This window comes from Rhinoderma darwinii, chromosome 9 (assembly GCF_050947455.1).
Source record: "Rhinoderma darwinii isolate aRhiDar2 chromosome 9, aRhiDar2.hap1, whole genome shotgun sequence".
Taxonomy (NCBI): Eukaryota; Metazoa; Chordata; class Amphibia; order Anura; family Rhinodermatidae; genus Rhinoderma; species Rhinoderma darwinii.
The window spans coordinates 85,421,442-85,444,984 of NC_134695.1; the positions used below are offsets into that span (position 1 = coordinate 85,421,442).

General features: G+C 41.7%; 1 protein-coding gene and 1 long non-coding RNA gene across 6 annotated transcripts in view; one reads left to right on the forward strand and one right to left on the reverse strand.

Moving 5' to 3' along the window:
• The window catches only part of TSHZ3 (teashirt zinc finger homeobox 3), a 265,339-nt gene that overhangs the window by 35,064 nt on the left and 206,732 nt on the right, over positions 1-23,543 (forward strand). The window lies entirely within an intron of this gene.
• LOC142661122 (uncharacterized) overlaps positions 1-23,543 on the reverse strand; it is a 59,396-nt gene that overhangs the window by 884 nt on the left and 34,969 nt on the right. Inside the window, exon 2 of the long non-coding RNA XR_012850647.1 lies at positions 3,912-3,976. This is a non-coding gene — a long non-coding RNA (uncharacterized LOC142661122). The remainder of the gene's footprint in view (positions 1-3,911; positions 3,977-23,543) is intronic.

The window sequence follows — 23,543 nt, forward strand, 5'->3', positions numbered from 1 at the left end:
TTGAAACATTTCTCTGATTAGATTGGTGTCATGTTTTTTAAAGGATTAGTTTTGCAGCAGAGGCTGAATGGGTACAACAAGTTTTTTTTTGTTTTTTTTGCACTCTAGACTTGTGCACAGCATTTAAAGGGGTTTTCCAGTCCCTGAAAATTGATGGCCTATCCTCAGGATAAGCCATCAATAGCTGATCGGTTGGAGACTGACTCCCGGGACCCCCGCCGATCAGCTGTTTTGAACGGGGTTCAGCGCTCATACAATAGTGAATGGGAGGAGGCTGCAATACTGTGAATTGCCGCAATATCTGTGTCAACGATTCACAGTAAGCAAGTAGAAATGAAGGGGAAGCAGCGTTCGTACGAGCGCTGCACCCCCTTCAAAACAGCTGATCGGCGGGAGTCAGACCCCAACCGATCCTGAGGATAGGCGATGAATTTTTAAAAACTGGGAAACCCCTTTAAGTGTGAACAGAGCAATAATACATTGAAAAATAAATTTTCTGTTTTGATCCGATTTGCACATCTAAGTAATATATTCCAAGTTAAATCGTTTTCACAGGGCAGTCAAACTTTTTTGAGTGTATAAAGTTTTATATACACAAGGTCTTACAGTAAACTTGGCTTTTTTATTTGTCACTTTTATGGCTTATTTTTTGCATAAATATCACATAGAAATACTTTTGCTGTGGGACGTCGTCTCAGCCGTACAAAAGAAGGTTGTTAAAATCATGGTATCAATAAATGTCTGAAGATTGCCATAAAGACAACATTGCTTTTTATCAGCAGAAATGTGTTCCACCGAGAATTCACTCTATGGGAAAGAAATGGGGTTGAAAATCAAATCAAGGCCAACGCGATCGCAACTGTTCCTTTAAACCCAGCGTGCGTGCAGGTCGCCTGCTTGCGGAGTCACAGACAGCCCAACTACACAAGAAGGTTGAGTGACAGGGCTCTGTGTCTTGTAAGAATGCAGATAAAGTGTGCCTGCCTGGAATAAATGCGGCCTGAACAAAGCTAAAATGCCATATATCACTTTGCTACACATCTAAGATTGCCTTCAACCACATGATTACCTGCAAAAAAGAAAAAAAATAACCTGTTTTATCTGTAAAGAATACAGGAAGCTTATTTCTTAGGCTTTGTCCAAAGTGGCCCCATGCCGTCCTTTTTTATAGGATTCATGACGAAAATGACAGAATTACTTGGTAATGGATACCACTGACTGATAAGGGGATCCGACAGGTTTCTTTTTTTGTTTATGAGGTTGAATAGCACTACGGTGTTCTACCCGTCAGGGGCAATGAACTTAATGAATATATGTACAGGATTTAATCATGTCTACTGCAATTATAATCTCAGTAGAGTTATCCAATTGACTTACCATGCAGCAAGATTACTCTGTATATGGTTATATTTAATAGGGGTTTGCCCATTAGGGACATTTATGGCATATGCATAGGATATGCCATAAATGTCACATGCGGGTCCCACCTCTGCTATCCACTTCTATGAGAGTTATGAAAACAGCGTATCTCAGTGAGCTACGCTGTTCTCTGAATTTCCGACCATGTAATCAGGAAGTGGCCCGGGAGCCAGGGGGAAATGAAAAAGATAGAACGGGGTTTAGGGGGCCCCGTTCTAGAGATCGGTGTGGATCTCAGAGGTGGGACCCGCATCCATCTGACATTTATGGCATATCCTGTGGATATACCATAAATGTCCATAATGGGCAAACCCCTTTAAAGTAGGAAGTTTACCCATAAAGTAGCTTAATACAGTATATTTAAAGTAATTCATCTTGCCTTTATTTCTAACCTAAATGGGGTCCTCTGCCTTAATATGTGTTCCTCTAAGCTAATAGATTTTATATTTGATGCTTCCTTCTGTACTTGATGACATGTCATCAGTATGGATACCATATTATGATCACGTGCACTTGCCAACCAATCGTGGCCTACCATGGGGACATCAATATGAATAACTCGCTATTGCAGGATCCATGATTATCCGCCATGGTCAGTTGACATGTCATCAGCATGATCTAAACGTCATCATGAACAAGAAGTAGCTTGTGGCAGGGTTGACACAAAGAAAAATCTATACGCTTAGTATTAAATTATAATTAGGTTCTCTATGTAGTGTATATGTCCTCATTAATGGAGCTGTAATATGTCCATGTGCGCTACTTGTTACTATGAGGGTGAAGAATTTTTCGTATACTTGTTCTTCTCCTTTGTACATTGTATAACCACCCTGAGGAGCAGTGGAGATTGGGAAGGGAATTAGGCGGCATGCATAAGGCAGAGGGCCGTACAGCATCTTTGCACTATAATAAAGACTACATTCGACTCTGTGTATACGGAGATATTCTCCTTTTCTAAGGAGAGTTCATAGGTATAGTCGGGTACAGTAGAGGACTCTTGAACCTTCATGGCTGCCCTATTATAAAACAGAGCCGTAAAACAGCTGCGTTCATCAGGATCGGAGTACAAATCTTTTTCACATCTCTATACTGAGCTTTCTTGGAATCTTTCACAAAACAGATGTAACATTGTAATGACCAGCATTAACATGTACCATATGAATAAAATGCTGATTCCTTTTTGCGCATTGTATTTTTACAGGGGTTTTCTGGGACTTTGATATTGATGACATACCCTTAGGATAGGACATCAATATCAGATCGGTGGCGGAGCAACTCTCGGCACCCCCACAATCAGCTGATTGGAGGGGGCGCTGCGGTCTCTTCGTTGCTTACCAGGCACAGCTACGTACATACGCTAAAAGCTATGGCTCTTCAAACAGCTGATCATTGGGGGTCCTAGGAGTCAGTCCCCACCGATATGTCATTCATGACCTATCCAAAAGATAGGTCATCAATATAAAGTTCCAAAAAACCCACTCATTATTCACACAAGAAATCTTTATTTTTTAGCCACGGATCTTGGTGACGCGTGCTGTCCCTTCTCTGATCCATTTTTTGAGACTGGATGTTTGCTCAGTGTACACCGTTCTTATGGTGATTTTTGTTCCAGTCTGAACCTTGTTTGGTTCTCTCTCTTCACTTGTTCGTTTGTACCTTGCTACAGGTTTCTATGGCACTGTACTCTCTAATTGGCTTTCTACCAAACATGCCTATGTATGTGGTCAGTATGAATGATCTCACGTACTAGGTTAATGTTGTTCTTGTCTAAAGTGCATCAGGCAGGCAAAATTTCTCTCCATTATGATGTGAAAGAATAAGCGCATAACTAGACTCTCTAAATCACAGAACACACTCCTCTCCATACATTATTTAAAAGTCTTCTGTACATTCTCCTACTATAACTTCTCATTACCTCCTATGTCATCCGTTATTGAAAACTTTGCACGGGTGCCAAGCACAAGATGCCAGTGAGCACACACACAAACAGAGAAGAAAATACCAAGTTCAATACGTAATAAAAGTTTCTACTACTCCGAATGGGGATAATAGCCACTGCCATAAAAATAAAGCAATTTTTCAGATAAATAGAAACAAACCAAGTGCCCTTGAATTTTCAAAGAAAATACAACTTCACTGTCTAGCCTTAGGACAACATGGCGTTTGTGGGAAAGAATACTTAGCGGCTCGCTACAAATCTCTACACGATGAGGAGTGAATGATTGTCATACATTGTGTTCCCTTTGTCTCGCTTGATAATATCTGCCTGCTATTGAGAGATATAGAATGTGTCTGTCATTGTTCTTGTCTGCAAGTTACAAAACCCTCTAGCGTTTAGTCTTCACTTTATGGAATTTTATTAGTATAATGAATCGCAGCCCTGTAGCATGCCCAGTATCACTTCTAAACTTCACATTTTAAAAGCTATCATTTTTTACCATGATAAATCACCAAAAGAAGGATTTATGTAACTGCATGGAAAAGGTACATACCTCTCCTGAATACTTTTAAGCGCAGCCTCAGCTGTCTGGGTTGAGCACACAGGATTAGAACAATTCTTGAAGAAAAGGCATAGAAAATGTTATATTATTACTTAGGCTTTATGTCAGTGAAATTCTTTTTATTAGTTTAACATTAGGTAATTGTGTCATATATAGGGTGTCCTGTCTCACTGTGTTGCCTTCCAGTTGACATTCCAGAGTATATTAATGAAAAGTCACTATTGCTATATTTAGGCCAGGGTCCATGTGTTTTGTTTTAATTCTTAACCATAATTAGTCTCTTTTTTTCTATATCGTGTACATGTCTTATATTTTACCCTAGAAAGCAAACTCTCTGGCTCTTGTTAATAATCACATTACATTTTTTCATAACCCCTTAATGACCGCCGATAAGCCTTTTCACGGCGGTCATTAATGGGCTTTATTCTACAGCGCCGCTATTCCACGGCGCTGCATTAGAATAAAGTAAACAGAGCAGGGAGCCGTGAAATCTCCCTGCTCTCAGCTGCCAGAGGCAGCTGAGGGCTGGGGACGTCCCTGCTCTACCGTGTGAGATCGATATTAGTATCGATCTCAACCGTTTAACCCCTCAGATGCGGTGCTCAATAGCGAGCACCGCATCTGAGTGGTTTTGGAGAGAGGGAGGGAGCTCCCTCTCATCTCACTGACACCCGGCGATACGATCGCCGAGTGTCTGTGTCTGCGATGGCAGCCGGGGGTCTAATAAAGGCCCCCAAGTCTGCCTGTAATGAATGCCTGCTAGGTCACGTTTTAAACGGACAGGCAATAATACACTGCAATACAAAAGTATTGCAGTGTATTATAATGAGGATCGCATAGTGAAGTCCCCTAGTGGGACTAGTATAAAAGTAAAAAAAAGTTGAATAAAGTTAATTTAAAAAAATGTGAAAAAAAAAAAAATGAAAAACCCACTTTTTCCCCTTACAAACTGCTTTACTATTTAAAAAAAACCCACAATAAAGCAAAAAAGTTGCACATATTTGGTATCGCCACGTCCGTAACGACCCCGACTATAAATCGATTACATTATTTAACCCGCACGGTGAACGCCGTAAAAAATAAAATAAAAAAACTATGGAAGAATTGCTGTTTTCTGTTAATCCTGACTTTAAAAAAATGTGATAAAAAGTCGCATCTTCACCCAAAATGGTACCAATAAAAACTACAAGACGTGTCGCAAAAAACAAGACCTTAAACAGCTATGTCTACACAAAAATAAAAAAATTATAGCTCTTCGAATGTGACAATGGAAAAATTTAGAAAATGGCTTGGTCATTAGGGCCCAGAATGCAAGCAGGGGGAAGGGGTTAATATGTCAGTACTTCACATTCTGGGTGTTTTTTGCGGTCTTGTAAACAAATGTCATAAATGAGATGAACTCTTGAGCTCATCTTAACTACTTTGTCTGGCAGAGGCCAAACCATGCTTACTAGCATTTACAATCAAAAAGTAGACATGCATTAATGTAGACACCCACACGTGTGTATAATATTATGAACTGTTTGGCCTTGAACAGTATCATCTTTCATGTCCCTATTGTTTTCAAGCGTCCATAATGTTTATATAGTAGCTAGATTGCAAGATCGCTCTTAAGCTGGCCATAGACCTTAGATAGCTGTCATCTCTCTCTCTTTCTCTCTCGCCATGTTATACTAATGTTCAGCCATAGTTGTCCCTCATTAGATAAATCCTGTTCCCCAGGCCCCCTGTTGTGTTTGAGTGACCCCACAATTCCTGCAAATCTCTTTACATGTACTATGGTTTAACAAGATAAAATCTTTCAGAATGATTTGCATGCAGTCACTTACCGGGGTATTCATGTTTCTACACATTATCACCTATCCGCTAGATAAGAGATAACTAATAGATCGGACAGAGCCCGAACGCCAGAATGGAGTTCCTGTGTCCCCCCCATTACTGTTGTTTGTATTTTTTTATAGCGCCAACATATTCTACAGCGCTGCACAGGGATCAGTAACCAGGGCCAGCACCCAGCGAACCCGGGCAAGTGCCGGGGCCCACTTCTCTTGTAGGGGCCCACTTGGCCGCCAGGTGCTTTACGCTGCCCACCTGCTTGAATTAACTATAGCCGTCTGTGGTAGACTGCAGAGAGAAGCAGATAAAAATAATTTAAAAAAACTCACCTAACACAACCCCACGACGAGCTAAACGGTCCCGTCACTGCCTTCTTACTGGTACTTGGCGCCTCTCGCATCCACAACAACAATGTGTTGCGGCACAGATGACGTAATCATGTCACGCTGACATCATTATGTCATCTGCGCCCACCGCTTTGTTATAGTCGTACTACGCTATTGCTTCCGGCAAAACGACGGGTCCGGTGCACAAAAGAGACAAACAGAAACCACCGGCACCGGCTCCCTCACCATTGAAATCAATGGTGATGGAAACGGAAACCTCTGGTTTCCATCTGTGTCAGTTTGTGTCTGCTCAGGGTCCAGTTCTGACGGAAACCTCCGACAGAACGTCAGAACGGGACCCCAACTCAGATGTGAACAGAGCCTAATTATGTTCATTTGATGCCGGATTGGAGCAATTATATTATGTTTGCAATTTTCCTGGAGATAGGTAATTTATCCAAAAATGTATTTCCCCTAAATTTCCAAACTTACTATGTTAGTGTACTAACAAGGATAAAATGGATTCTTAAAATATCTATCTTTATGTATCAGGATAGGCTCCGAATTTTTTTTTACATGCATTTGTTCTCCCAATTTAAGATCAGAAAATGTGTAGCACCTGTACCTAAAAATCGCTGTCTGAATCTTGCTTTAAAGGAATACTATAGATCGAAAAATAACAAAAAAATCCCTTGCTCCGCAGTTCTTCCTCTAATCTCCTCTCCTTTTCATTCAATTTTGTCTCATATTGCAATTAGAACTGAGAAATGCATAAATAATTTGGCTCTGTATGTTCCAGGAGATCAGCGATTTGTCCCCCTCCTCCTCACAATACTGTTCCTGGCTGTAAGGCTATGTTCACACTGAGTATTTTGGGGGAGGAATATCTGCCTCAAAATTCAGTTTGGAACTTTGAGGCAGATATTCCTCTCCCTGCACGCCGATTTTCGCGGCAATTATCGCGCCGTTTTTCGCCCGCGGCCCTTGAGCGCCGCGGGCATTAAACAGCGAGAAGTACACTTTCTCCTGCCTCCCATTGAAGTCAATGGGAGGTCGGAGGCGGAAGCGCCCGAAGATAGGGCATGTCGCTTCTTTTTCCCGCGAGGCAGTTTTACTGCTCGCGGGAAAAAGACGCCGACGCCTCCCATTGAAATCAATGGGAGGCGTTCTCGGGCCGTTTCTGCCGAGTTTTGCGACGCGGTTTCCGCGTCAAAAAACTCGGCAAAATACCCCGTGTGAACATAGCCTAAGACAACTGGCTGCAGCAGGAGCCTCCTCCCTCTGCTCTGTCTGCAGTAGGACACAAAAATATATAAGCCTTTCCCCTTTTATTAAGCTCCATCCCCTCAGCTGTTAACCAGGTTAAGATGGAAGAGATCAGGAGGAAATCAACCCCTGTGTTCTCTGCATGAATTCTGCAAAACTATTTGTTTCAGGAACATGCAGAAAATCTTACAAATTGACACACAGTATGGGAACATGTATCTTCTATTTACTTTTATTATTTATTTGTAGGTTTAGTGTTACTTTAATTTAGGACTTTTCATGAAATGTACTTAGGAGGTCTATAAAGACACATAGATGATCACATAACCATAATAAAATAAGCACCCGATACAATACAACACATGTGAACTCAACACACCGGTAATAATCTCTATATTGGAAATAAAAATATTGTTTGATCTGTGGATCTCAATTGTCAATTACATAAAACAAAAGCAGCCGCTAATGACTTACAACTCGTTTACTCCAATTTGAATGGATTTCCTGAGAATTAATAATGACAGTGATTAAAACACAAAGCATGCATGATATTCTCAGCAATCTGTTGTTAATATTCTCTGCTTGAATCGTCACTTGTCAGTTTGATTGACACTGATTCCTGTTGTCACATGTGCCATTTTTCATCGAGACGGATACGTGTATTTTCAGTTACTTTGTATCGCTGGAAGACATCAATTTATAAAATCTCGCCGTCTGAAACCTCAGCTGTTATTGCCTGCAGCCTATATACATATACAATATTTTATTTTGCTTTCTTATCAAAACTAAAATTCTGTTATTCTCTCCATAGAAAGTCCAAAACAGCAGAATATTTTGTTTTCGGTAGACCAATACTCGATGTGCATTGTTTGATTTGTGTGTGTACATGCTAACATTAAACCTAATGACAGTGGAACAGTCTATATAGCACTAAAATCCCCTCTTAATTCTAATATTTATTATTTTATTTAGTTGTGTTTCTCTCATCGGAGGCTGTCCAACTAAAAGTATATTTGGGAGTGACTGTGTCGTCCAATAATGCAATGGGGTAGCCCTGTGAACAAAATGTCACTGCAGTCTAGTGTCTTTGCATGACACGATCACCGTGGATTAGTCATAACACTGGATGGACCAATACGAGCGGTGGGGGGAAGAATAGAACGTTTTTGTTTTGGCCCGAGGAGATGCTATATTTCCCAAAAAAACAGCGCCACTCTTGTCCATGTGTTGTGTCTGGTAGCGCATGTGAATGTTTATTTTTTTTTATTTTTTTTTAAAAACAGAATCCCTATTTCTTCAATCCCATAAAATATCTTCTTTTAAGAAATTATTTGAGTCCTGAATAAAGCTGGATACGCACAATAGATTAAAGTCGGACAAACCAGTTTCAGTGAGCTTGGGCAACAGTCCCTTGATGGCAGATGTTGGATTTCAGCATGCCCGATCCTTTTGAACCCCCAGAGGAGTGACTGCTGCCACATAAGCCCCCTACCTTTTAAAATAAACAAGCATATTTATGAGGAGTTGGGAGATATAGTTATAGGCCGAAGAAGCCGACTGCTACCTAATGTATATGATGACCAGACATGTTTGTCTACAACAGAAAGAGCTTATGTTACAGTTTTTTTTACAACACTGATACCAGATAGCACTTCAGCCACGTTTCTTTTGGGGCCAATAAAGCTAAAATCTTTACATAATAGTAACAGAAAATATGGCTTGATTTCTTCAGCAGTCAGGAAGGTACCACAAGAAGTTCTCCCAACATTGCATACAATAGTTGGCCGCTCTCATTGGTTTGTTACTATGGTCAATGGGCCAATTATCAAGCAAACGCTCGTTCATAGAACGCTCTTTGCCGATGATTGCCCTGTGTAAACAGGGCAGCCATCAGCAGATGAACAAGCAAACGCTCGTTCATCAGCTGATGGTATCGTTTAAAAAATTCAAAGTATTTTCAGCACATCGTTTAAAAAATTCAAAGTATTATCAGCACATCTCCCAAACAAAAGCCGACATGATAATGTATGGGGACGAGCGATCGGAGTAAGGAGCGCTCGTCCCCATATTAGCTCCTTATGGAAGGAGCAAACGAGCGCCCATCAACGAGCAGTCTTGTTGATCGGCGCTTGTTTACACGGCCCTGAACGGGCCGTTTAAGAGGACCTTTAGGCTCTACATAATGGTTTATTTCCTAGGACAGTACCTGGCACTTTAATATCCATAGAAGTTTGGAGATGGTGCCGAACTCCAGATACAGGATTCTAAATTCAGCATTTAAAAGGAGAGTAAAGTAGATAATATATGGATGTGCACGGGTAATAGAACAAACATGCAAAACACACCCTTAGGTACACTCAAATTCTAAATAATAGGACTCCTGATGGATGCAGGGAAGATTGAATGCGTTCATACCTTAGCTAGGCATTGTGTTTGAAATTAGTTATCCAGTCACTGGAGAATTTAAAACACCAAGAAGCAGATAAATAGAATGGGTTCTATTTAAAACACAGATTCTCAAACATGGCTTAGTTTTTGCCTGAAAGTATAAGGCTACAGTCACACAAACTTGGACAACCTCGGACGTGAAAAACTGCACCCGTGCGGGACGCATTATCGCGCATCCCCCATAGACTAGAGTTTATAGAGGGATGTGTGAAGCGCAAAAAAATAGGAGATGTCCTATTTTTCCACGGACCCTTCACACGCTCTGTTGAAAAAATGGTTGTGTGAACAGCCCCATTGAAATACATGAGTCAGTGTGATGGCCGTTGTTTTAACGCCCGTCATACGGATGTGATTCATGCTAGTCTGAATGAGCCCTAAGAGTAAAAATACTTATCTGTTATAAATACGGCGAATTCATACTCACTTATAGGAGGGACACAATCCTATTAACCTTAAGAGTCAGTTAAATGAGTTGTCTGATGAAAATAACTCCATTTCACAAAGAATCTACAATCACCACGTGTCCAGCTTATTCCCAGTGATCAGCTTTTCACCCAGAGAAGCTAAGGCCAGTCACACATTTCCATTGCACCATTACATGTCGGCCATTCAAATGAATGGCCGTCTTTGTAATGCATTGACCCGATATGACCACCGGCCGACTGTTCATTCTGGCTTATAAAGGGATCCTGTGCGGGGTATACCCCTCTGACCCTCCATATTTGCTATAGATGCATTTGGACAATGGGTTCTAGGTGCCAAATAGGCTTTCTTAATGGGCTTAGAATAAGAATGTCCAAAGTCATAACCACAGAAAAGTTAAACACATCTCACTACCTGGATCCAGGGATTTGTCAAGCCCTGATAAAATGCAAGAGTTTTTTAAATGTAACACTAAGATTGTTTATCTACTATAATTGATTTCTACTATGAGGATAGATATCTGGTGTGCCAGGATTTTTTTATTTGGCATGGAGTTTGGGGCAGGGGGGAGGGGAGTCAGAGGTCACAAAAAAGGGTCACCTGAGCCACACAAAAAGGGTCACCCTATTAGTTGTATATCTATTTTAGTTGATGTGCCATTTGGGTTGTCATCTTGGCATCTTTGTTCTTTTTTTGGGTCTCATCACACTGCACTTTCACTGCCCTGAATCCTAACTAAGGGCAGCAAGGGATAGATCAGTAACAAAGAACTTCTGTCCCACAGCTCACACTTCAAAGTCTGAGTATCCACTGAGATGCAGCTTCAGCTTTTCCCAATATGGTCTTGTAAGTCTCGCAATTCACCCCATAGGTAAACATTTGCTCAACCAAAATTCACGATGCAGATTTCACATGTGTCAGATTTGAGGTCAATCCGCATCCGATGCTTATAAATGGGATTTCTGTAACCCTGTTCACATGTTGCAGAAAAAAACGGCAAGAATGTGTTGCATGACACTTAGGGTATGTGCACACACCCTATTTACGTCCGTAATTGACGGACGTATTTCGGCCGGAAGTCCCGGACCGAACTCAGTGCAGGAAGCCGGGCTCCTAGCATCATAGTTATGTACGATGCTAGGAGTCCCTGCCTCTCTGCAGGACAACTGTCCCGTACTGTAATCATGTTTTCAGTACGGGACAGTAGTTCCACGGAGAGGCAGGGACTCCTAGCGTCGTACATAAGTATGATGCTAGGAGCCCGGCTCCCTGCACTGAGTTCGGTCCACTACTTGCGGCCGAAATACGTCCGTCAATTACGGACGTAATTAGTGTGTGTGCACATACCCTTATTCTCACAGATTCCACACGGAAAAGCCAGTTGTTTTCCACATAAGGCCTCATGCACACAGGGCCGGCCTTAGGGGTGTGTGACCTGTGTCATTTCATAGGGCACATCACTCCAGCTGGTGGAATGGGGCGCAGTGCTCGCTCCCTTCCCCTGCTTGTTTCAGAAGCTCACTCCGTGTCATCGCTACCGCTGTAGCAGCCCTTGCGGCTACACCGGGCATGAGGTATCTCCCTGCTCTGCTATCTACTAGCGCCGCTGTAGGACCCTGAATGACCCGCGTGGCCGGGGATTCCGCTCCTAGACGGAGCACTTGATGTCTCTGTCCATACATGGACAGTGACATCAGGAGCAACTCCTGAAGCAGAATCCCCGTCCACAGCGTTGCTGACTGTGTGACCAGGGATTCCACTCCAGGAGAAGCCATTGACGTCACTGTCCATAAATGTACACAGACGACAGGGGCTTCTCCTGGAGTGCAAGCCCCGGTCACAGCGTCAACGCTGTGGATGGGGATTCCGCTTCAGGAGTTGCCCCTGATGTCACTGTCCATATATGGACAGAGACATTAATCGGAGCGCTCCAGGAGCGGAATCCCCATAGTGGATTCCGCTCCTTCAAGGAGCTACAGTGGCACTATCTACAGGAAAGGCGGCTGTGTGGCACTACCTACAAGGGGGCTGTGTGGCACTACCTACAAGGGAAGGGGGCTGTCTGGCACTACCTACAAGGGAAGGGGGCTGTGTGGCACTACCTACAATGGAAGGGGGCTGTGTGGCACTACCTACAAGGGGGCTGTGTGGCACTACCTACAAGGGGGTCATGTGGCACTATCTACAATTGAAGGGGGCTGTGTGGCACTACCTACAATGGAAGGGGGCTGTGTGGCACTACCTACAAGGGGGCTGTGTGGCACTACCTACAAGGGAAGGGGGCTGTGTGGCACTACCTACAAGGGAAGGGGGTTTGTGGCACTACCTACAAGGGGGCTGTGTGGCACTACCTACAAGGGGGCTGTGTGGCACTACCTACAAGGGGGTCGTGTGGCACTACCTACAAGGGGGTCGTGTGGCACTACCTACAAGGGGGTCGTGTGGCACTACCTACAAGGGGGCTGTGTGGCACTATCTACAGTGGGAATCTGTGAGTGGTGGGTTGATGGTCATTTTACTGTTAGCGGGGAGCTGATGGTTATTTTACTGTTAGTGGGGGGCTGATAGTCTTCAAGAGGAGGTGGGGGATTTTGGCACTGTCTACAGGGAGGCTGTATGGCGCCATCAACAGGGGGGCACTATTTACAAGGGGGGACTGTGTGTGGCAACCAGGGGAGGGGGGCATTACACTGTGGGGGAGGGGGCATTACAGTGTGTGGGTGCCACTAAGCCTACATTATACTGTGTAGGGGTACTACAGGGGGGGCAATATACTGTGTGTGGCACTTAGGGGGCATAATACTGTGTGGGCACAATTAGAGGACAAAATACTGTGTCCTTGAAGGGATTATAATATGTTATATTATTAAATATTATTATTATACTGTATAGGGGCACTAAAGGGGCATTATACTGTGTGTGGGCACTATATAGGTCATTATACTGTGGGGGACATTATACTTTTTTTTATGGGGCATCTTTTTATGATGGGGTGGGGCACCGAAAGTTCATTTCGCACAGGGCGCCATCTATCCTAAGGGCGGCCCTGCATGCCCATGATCGTGCATTACCATCCGCATAATATCCGCAATTGCAGATAGTATGCAGATTCTATACTATGGGCCAACAGTTTCCACGGTCTGTGCATTGTCCTGGAGTCTGGACTGCAAAAAAAACGTCAAGTCATTTTACAGGCCGCAATAATAGGAATAGGTTCTTCTGGGACGCATTTGCATTTCAGAAGAAAAAAAGGGGTTGTCCACTACCGGACAACTAATGACCCTATCCACCTATACATCAATATACGATCGGTGGGGGTCCGTCACTCGGTTCCCACACCGATCAGCTGCTACGGCTGCCTCTGGCACCGGACGTCGATGCTGGAAGCAGATGGCTCCGGTCACGGAATAACAGCCGAGATGCAGCTCTGCTCCTATTCAAAAGGAAAAGGAGCAGAGCTGCAGTTCTGCAGCACGCCCGTTATGCAATGTTCCGGCTCCGTACATTGCATTCTATGCAATGACATCTGGTGCCCGGAGGAGCCAAAGCAGCTGACTGGTGCAGTGTCGGACCCCCACCGATGGTATACAGATGACCTTTTTGGTGAATAGGCCATCAGTTGTCCAGTAGTGGACAACCCCTTTAGACAACTGATGACCTATCTGACGGATAGGTCATCAGTACATGATCTGTGGGAGTCCGACAACCAGACCCCGCACAGATCAGCTGGTCCGGTGCCTCCGTGCATCGGACGTACATGCCGGAAGCAGTTTGCTCCGGCCACGGACTAGCGACCGAGCTGCAGTACTGCAGCTCTTCTCCTATTCAAATGTACACGAACAGATCTGCAGTTTTGCAGCACGGCCGCTGTGCTATGTACGGAGCCAACTGCTTCCGGCTCCGTACATAGTATTATGTGCCATAACATCCGGTGCCCGCAGGCAACCGGAGCAGCTAAACAGTGCGGGGTCCGAGTTTAGGACCCGCACCGATGATATACTGATGACCTATCCGGTGGATAGGTCATCAGTTATGAGAAAGTGGAAAACCCCTTTAAGCAACCAAAGTAAATGTTTGGAGATGTCTGGTAATTTGAAGCAGTTCACTAGCTTGGATATAATCAATGACTGTAGACACAACAATTATTGTTGTAGATATTTGCTATTTGTGATATTAGAAAAAAGACTGTATATACAAAACCAACTGATTGCATCTATGACAATAATTTTGGTCTAGCAAAAAAATAAATAAAAAATGTATATGTTACACAAAAATCTACTGGTAACAGTCACTGTAAATAAGAAAAAAAAGTCAGAACACATTTAATTAGTACTGATTACCTTCTATCAAACCAGCACATTCAATAAACAAACATATATCGCAGAGAAAATGACCCCAGCACTTTATGATTAAACAGTGCTCCATTTTAAAACCCTGTACCCTTAAGAGAACGAGTACGCTGTCATAGGGAGAGACACAGAAATAAATTCTACTCGGAGATAAGGAAAGTACATGATAAATTAAACCTTGCATATAAATTCTTAAGAGCCTCCATTTTAATGCCGGTCATTATTCAACAAATTTTTCTAAGAAAATGCCAAATAGGCAGGAACGAGTAATTAGGGTAGAAAAGTGAAACTGTCATCTTTAATGGGTTGTAGTGTCTATACACCTTATCATTCATAAAAGCAGACCTGGGGAGTCAAGCACAGGATGGGGCTTTAAATTTGTCTCCAAAGTGGGACAGGTTGTCATCTGAAGACTTAGGCAGCAAAGGGGGAATAGATCATAACCGGTCATAATAAAAGACGGGGTGCGTTTAGAAGAGGGGTTCACATAAGCATAACTCAGAGCAACGCTGGAGTGCTGTGCCATCTAGCATAATGTCATCTTTAGAGATCGTTGCCACCCCTCTCCTGCATGCCAAGGCCTCAATAAATCTGAAATCACTGGGGATATTGTTAGTGTTCAGCAAGTATTATTAAAATGGAGAAAAATTTATGGATGACACTTTGTAACAATTAATCAGGAACTGTTGATTAATAAAGTTAGTTCGTTATTCTCCTGAAACCTAGGCGGCTATGTGAATTGTCAGACGGATCATTTTATTCATTATTTTTGATTAATGCTCTCGGATTCTCTGACTAGGAAAAAAAAATAAAAAAAATTCTCCTGTATGCAAAATCATAAATAGTGAATGAGGCTGTATACGGTTAACCTTGGCCGTAGCAAGGAAATTTCAAGGGAGGAAAATGTGCGTCGTCAGCAAATAAATTGCTGCAGGGATTAAAAAACAAATTGAGGGGTTTGATGAACATCACCTCTCCAGACCTGTCCGTCTTTTACGAATTTCTGTGATTAATTAGTTTGTTTAGATATTCAATTAGCCCAGTGAAGCAGAGAGGGAGAAACGCAGTAGTCATGGAATTAGATAAGAACAAGGGAAATAAATGCTGGGGTATCGTACAGGTTTATGTGAAACCTTTTTTTTTTAATATGTGAGACCCTAGCTTTCCAGAGCGCCAGTTTGGTTTCAGGTGCAAAACAGAGTGCAGGATGGGGAGATTTCTCATGGCGGCAGAGGATTGTCATTTATAGACACTAATTGAAGAGAAGAAAGTATATCTCATTTGGTGATCAGGGTTTGTGGTCTTCACATATGTTTTAGAATTTAGATATAAGAACTATATGTAAGCAACAACCTAGCACTTTGAGATCAAGTACCTGGCACAACATACTGTTTGGTTGTAAATCTTTGGTGCCCTTTTTTTTTTTTTTTCTGTAATGTATGACATTTGTGATACTAAACACTTTTCTAATACAACTTTATTAAAAATATTGCTTTGTTTCTGTTATGCAGCTTCTATGTATACTGTACACAGAAGCTACAGAACGGCATTGTCTGCCAAATCCATCAGTGGGCTGGACAGACGGACTTTAATATATGTATTTTGTGATACTAAGTACTTTTCTAATATGCTTTTAATAAAATGTTTGCTTTGTTTCTGTTCTGCAGCTTCTATGTATCCTCTGTACATAGAAGCTGCAGAACGGTGTTGTCAACCAAATCCGTCAATGAGCTGATTTGACGGCTCGACTGACAGCGGCTCCTGTGTGCATCTGACAACTCATTTAACCCTAATACTGATAAAATCGAAGTGATCAACTTCGATTTAAAAAATATTAGGGTAAGATGAAGCTGTAGAACAGAAACAAAGCAACATTTTTAATAAAAGAATATTATAAAAGGGCTTAGTATCACAAAATGCATATATTACATACAAAAATATGGCAGCAAAGGTTTCCATAGCCTTTAGGTTGTATCCTTAAACATGTCTATTTGTTCTCTGTGAGCTTTAATGTGAATCTCTGGTTTGGAGATTCTTTACAGAACAGCAGCCTCTTCAGGGGCTAGATTTGCTGTGATTATAACATCGGGCATAGGGCAACTCTATGAAATCATGCATTTTGGCTAGCAGTGGCTTAAGTATGTTTAGGCCCAGGCTTAAGCTCTTTTTACATTAGTGTCATGGCTTCTGTTCTTAACTGAGCCATGACTGCTTTGACTGTGCCATGAGACCTGTAGAGATGGTGTCTGCCACGAAGCCTCCATAGGGTGGTGTGAACCCCCTGTGTTGTCAACAGATTTGGCGTGGGGTTAATCTGCAGTGCGGGGTCAAAGGGAAATCAGATGTTCACCTTTTAACCTTCGTACGGAGATATGGCTGCTGATATCCCCAAGTCACTACCCACAGAGTAGTCCGGGCAGGCGCCAAAGTTTGTCATGGTATTCAGCAGGAAGTCAGGGCATCTGATTATTGGTTTGGGGGTGGCAAAAGTGCAGTCATTTTGTGGCGCCAAATACTGTTATTACTTCCCTTCCACCCTATGTATGGAACATGTTTAACCCCTTGAGTACCCAGCTCATTTTGGCCTTGAGGACCAGACCCATTTTTTCAAATCTGACATGTATCACTTTATGTGGTAATAACTCCGGAATGCTTTTACCTATCCAATTGATTCTGAGATTGTTTTCTCGTGACACATTGGACTTTAGTTTAGTGCAAAAATTTGGTCGATAAATTCATTCCTTATTTGTGAAAAACACCAACATTTAGCGAAAATATGAAGAAATTATGATTTTTCCCATTTTAAATGTATCTGCTTGTAAAACAGATGGTAATACCACACAAAATAGTTACCAATTAACATATCCCATATGTCTACTTTATGTTTGCATCGTTTTTTGAACATTCTTTTATTTTTCTATGACCTCACAAGGCTTAGAACTTTAGCAGCAATTTCTCATATTTTTAAGAAAATTTCAAAAAGCGATTTTTTTCAGGGACGAGTTCAGTTCTGAAGTGGTTTTGAGTGCCCTATATATTAGAAACCCCCATAAAACACCCCATTTTGAAAACTGCACCCCTCAAAGTATCTAAAACAGCATTCAGAAAGTGTTTCAACTCTTTAGGCGTTTTACAGGAATTGAAGGAAAGTAGAGCTGAAATTTTCAAATTTCATTTTTTTTTACAAAATTCATATGTAATACATTTTCTTCTGTACCACAGAAGGTTTTACCTGAGAAACGCAACTCAATATTTATTGCCCAGATTCTGCAGTTTTTAGAAATATCCCACATGTGGCCCTAGTGCGCTAATGGACTGAAACACAGGCCTCAGAAGCAAAGGAGCACCTCTTGGATTTTGGGGCCTCCTTTTTTCAGAATATATTTTAGGCACCATGTCAGGTTTGAAGAGGTCTTGTGGTGCCAAAACAGTGGAAACCCCCGAAAGTGACCCCCATTTTTTAAACTACACCCCTCAGGGAATTTATCTAGGGGTATAGTTAGCATTTTGACCCCACAGGTATTTTGCTATATTTTCTGGAGTTAGTCTGTGAAAATGAAAATCTACTTTTTTTCTGGAAAAACGTAAAAATTTCTAATTTTTGCAAGAAATAAAGGAGAGAAAGCACCCCAACATTTGTAAAGCAATTTCTCGCGATTACGGAAATACCCCATATGTGGTAATAAACTGCTGTTTGGACCCACAGCAGGGCTCAGAAGGGAGGGAGCGCCATTTGGATTTTGGAGCTCTGATTTTACTGGAATGGTTTTCAGTGCCGTGTCACGTTTGCAACGCCCTGGAGGGACCTAAACAGTGGAATCCCCCCAAAAGTGACCCCATTTTGGAAACTATACCCCTCAAGGAATTTTTCTAGTGGTATAGTTATCATTTTGACCCCACAGGTTTTTTGCTGAATTTATTGGAATTAGTCTGTGAAGATGAAAAGAGACTTTTTTTTGGAAAAAACACAGAATTTTCTAATTTTTATAAGGAATAAAGGAGAAAAAGCACCTCAACATTTGTAAAGCAATTTCTCCTGATTACGGAAATACCCCATATGTGGTAATAAACTGCTGTTTGGACCCATGGCAGGGCTCAGAAGGGACGGAGCACCATTTGGATTTTGCAGCTCAGATTTTGCTGAATTGGTTTCTGGGGGCCATGTCGCGAGTCCCTGAAGTACCAGTACAGTAGAAATTCCCCAGATGTGATCCCAATTTGGAGACTATACCCCTGAAAGAATTAAATTAGAGGTGTAGTGAGCATTTTGAGCCCTCAGGTGTTTTATAGATTTTATTAGAATTGGTCCGTGAAATATAACCTGTAGCTTTAGCTCAGAATTTTTCATTTCCACAAGGAATACAGGAGAAAAGACACCCCAAAATTTGTTACACAATTTCTCCTGATTACGGAAATACCCCATATGTGGTTGTAAACGGCTATTTGGACATACGGCAAGAGTCTAAACGGAAAAAGTGAAATTTCGTTTTTGGAGTGGAGATTTTACAAAATTCGTTTTTGACGCCATGTTGCATTGCGCTGAGGTACCAGTACAGTGAAAACTCCCGAAAAGTGACCCCATTTAGGAAACTACACCCCTCAAGGAATTCATCTAGAAGTGTAGTGAGCATTTTGACCCCCAAAGGTTTTGCAGAAATTAGTGCACAGTGGATGTTGCAGATTGAAAATTGACATTTTCCACATATATGCTATTTCAGTGCCCAATGCGTTGGGCCCAGCTTGTACCACTGGAGACATACGCCCCATAAATTGTTAAGCGTTTCTCCAGAGTACGGTAATACCCCATATGTGGTCATAAACCGCTGTTTGGGCACACTGCCAGGCCCAGAAGGAGCGCCATTTGGCTTTTGGAGCGCAGATTTTGCTTGGTAGTAGTTTTGTTTAGTGTTTTACTGGTGTTTCAGTTTATAATGTGGGGGCATATGTAATCTGTGCGGAGTACATACATTTTTTGCGTGACACACTGTCGTTTTTATTGGTACCATGTTTGGCTACGCGCGACTTTTTGATCACTTTTTATTCCATTTTTTTGGAAACAACGTGACCAAAAAAGGAAATTCTGCCATTGTTTTTTATGGTATTTTTTTTACGGTGTTCACCGTGCGGGATAAATAATATGATATTTTTTTAGGTCAGGCCGATACGAACGCGGCGATACCTATTATGTCTAGTTTTTGTCTTTTTTTTTCATTTTTTTTCTAATTATAAAGGGCTTGATCAGGGAAACAAGGCGATTATTGTTTTTATTACGTAAAACTTGTATTTATTTATTTATCGAAAACTTTTTTTTTACTTTTTTTTCACTTTTTATTTTACACATAATAGGGGACTGGAAGATCTGATCTTCTGATCCCCTGCACAATACACTGCACTACTTCTGTATGTACTGATGTAGTGCAGTGTATTGTAACTGTCACTTTACAACTGACAGTTGAGCCTATTACGTCCTGCCTTGGGCAGGATCTAATAGGCTCCCGTACCTGGCAACCAGGAAGCCGTTGCTAGGCTTCCTGGTTGCCATTGCAACCATCAGAACCCCGCGATTTTTCGCGGGGGGGGGGCAATGGGGTGCAGAGGGAGCCCCCTCCCTCTGTATCAATCACTTAAATGCCGCTGTCGCAATTGACAGCGGCATTTAAGGGGTTAAACTACAGCGATCGGAGAGGACAGTGATCGCTGTAGTTGCAGTGGGATGTCGGCTGTATATTACAGCCGACATCCGATGAAGATGGAGCGAGCACAGCTCCTGTGCCCGCTTCATTCTCAGGGCGTTACTATACGCCCATTTTCGGGAAGGGGTTAATAAAAAGTGTTTGTTTTTTTTTTACACTGCTTTCTCTGATCTCCTCACGGATCTCACAGAAATGAGGAGATCAGAGAAAGTGACAGGAGCTTTCTCCTGCAGACGACGTCACAGACGGCTGTGATTGGTCAGTCTTCAGAGACTGACCAATCACAGCAATCGCCGGCATTGGGGACTGCTAATTGGTCCCCAGGCCGGTAGCAGAGACGGTTAGCTGTCAATGACAGCTGCCGCCGCTGTTCTGTCACTATGTGATTTCACATAGTGACAGTTTATTCCTGCGCCGTAATAGTACGTCGAAGGTACGCTGGCATAAGTGGCCAGCGACGTACTATTACGTCAAAGGTACGCAAGGGGTTAATATATAAATAAGGAGAGTGGAATTGCTCTTTCATGCAAGTCACACTGCAATAACAGCAGTCTTGTATTCGTTTTCTATTCATAGCCAAGCAATATGGAATCATTTGATCTGTATTACTCTCCGTGAATCATAAAGAGACTTGAGATTTTTACATTTTATTCTGTTGTGCCGTTATCTGCTTAGGAAGGCACGCCATAAGCATCAACGTTCCCAACACAAAAGTTGTTAAAAGGATTAAATGTACTTTTTATGCTCATCTAAAAAATAATCGATCCCACCTTAGAAAAGACATCAAAACATGGTTCTCCAGCACTGTACACCCCAAAGCAATGCTATTACCTCGTAATTCTGCACTTATTAAAACAAATGTATTTTCTGCTTATCTCATTTGATTGTTTTTCAAAATGAAACGTCTAATGTCTTCAAGTGCTGGCTGTATGTTTTATTCATGATGCGTATTTGTCAGAGATTTTTCTATATTTTTTTCACATTTTTTTTTATATTCAGCGTCATTTGCTTACTAACATCCCTACTTTGTACAAAATTGGTACATTGCTGTAAATCCAGTGAAAAAAAATAAATCTTAAAGAATTCTTGATTTTAAAAATGATTTTATTGAAAGAGAAAAAAAACTGAATAAAGTAGTCGGTTTATGCCTCCATATGTTCATTATTCCTCCTTGGAGGCAATAAGATAGAATTGGTGACCCACTGAATACTTGAACAGTAGGAAGTATTGATTATATTCTTGGCTTCAGAAAGGAAAGCCAGTTGTTACTGCCAGTGATATTTGTAAGTGTGTTATTCAAGTGTGTACTTGGAATAAATACATACATAAGTCAGCTGAGTACTTCCTTTATCAGGGAATGTTATGTTAGAGTTTTCTCGTTAATAGACTATAAAATGTTTGTATTTGCGCTAAGGTGACTTACGACTGAACCATCTGTATAAAACATGACTGTAATCTAGCATTAGAGAAAGTAAATATCAGCAGCACAACCAGCAACCAGACCATAGGGACCACATAGAAATCCCAACTTCTGGAGGGTGCTCGCAGAAGATAGTCCCAGTCCAGGGGAAATAGCAGACCCAAATAAAGAGAAGGAAACCGTAGCGCTCCAGTGGAAAAATGTGTCTTTAATTCACCAACACTTCACCTGCAACGTTTCAACCCTCACAGGGTCTTTTTCAAGCATAAAATACATACATCAGGTGCACACCTTTTATAATTAGTGTTCAATGACATCACAACCTGTGTCTAGTTAATTTGCAACGCAGTGGTATAATAAAGTGGTAAAAAAAAATCCACACATAATCCTAATTTGTATATGTGACAAATATATAAAAAGACAAGAAACGTGAAACTCCTGGTGTCTTAATAGGAAGTGCTACATTATGTAACAAAAAAATGTCTCGACGTCGGACCTTGTCCACTGAGCATGCTCACAGCCTACTGGTAACTGCATCAAGTGTCCTTCGTTCCCTATTAAATCATGTAATGTTATGACATACATACCTTCCCCTCTCCATCCATTGATTCTCATATAGTCCTGATAGCCACTTTGACTGGTTCCATTGTGAATTTGATATGACCACTTTTTTCAGGAGAATCCGTCTCAAAGCTTTTTTCGCAGTACAGGAGCACGTTGATGGAAGAGTGATATCGTTGGACACAAGCAAATTGAGACTGTGTGACTTTGATTTAACCGGTTAAGGACTAGGCTGTTTTACAGCTAAATGACCAGAGCAAATTTCACAATTTTGCTATGCGCTTCTTTACATGACTATAACTCAGCAGGTGAATAAAGTTCATCTTTGAATTTTACACTCTTTTTAAAGGACAGATAGGGCTTTGTTTTAGTGGCATTTGTCAGTATATATCATTTTATTTTTTTTCACTAAAGTGGGCAAAATTGGAAAAAAATGCAAGAATTTAACAATTGCGTCGGTTTATGCTAGCATTTTTCACACACGGTATGAACCACGGCCAAAATTAATCTCCTTTCACATTCTTCCACTTCTCCCGTGCATGGGGATACCAAATATGTGAGCCTTATTCACTGTGCGGGCATGTGCCAGGGCTTGGCATAAAAGGAGGCTTTTTGGCCTTTTCGGTCCAGGAATTTTGCATTTGATTTTAGAGCCGTATACTGTTTTCTGGGGGGCCTAATGCTGCTGAAACATTAGAAACACCCCATAAATGACTTCATTCACACAAGTAGACCCCACAAGGTTTCCTTCAAGGGGATTATCATATTTTTAGCAAGTCCAGTTTTCTTCTGAAAGTTTCTTGAATAAGATGGAACAAAATAAAATCAGCACTTTTTTAGCAAATGCGTCAGTTTAGGCTAGTATTTTTCACACACGGTATAGACCATGGACAAAATTCATCTCCTTTCACGTTCTTCCACTTCTCCCGTGCATGGGGATACCAAATATGTGTGCCTTATTCGCTGTGCGGGCATGTGCCAGGGCTTGGCATAAAAGGAGGCTTTTCGGTCCAGGAATTCTGCATTTGATTTTAGAGCCGCATACTGTTTTCTGGGGGGCCTAATGCTGCTGAAAGATTAGAATCACCCCATAAATGACTTCATTCACACAAGTAGACCCCACAAGGTTTCCTTCAAGGGGTTTATCATATTTTTAGACAGTCCAGTTTTCTTCTGAAAGTTTCTTGAATAAGATGGAACAAAATAAAATTACCTTTTTTTTTTAACAATTGCGCCAGTTTATGCTAGCTTTTTCACACACAAAATGGACCACGGACAAAATTCATCGCATTTCACATTCT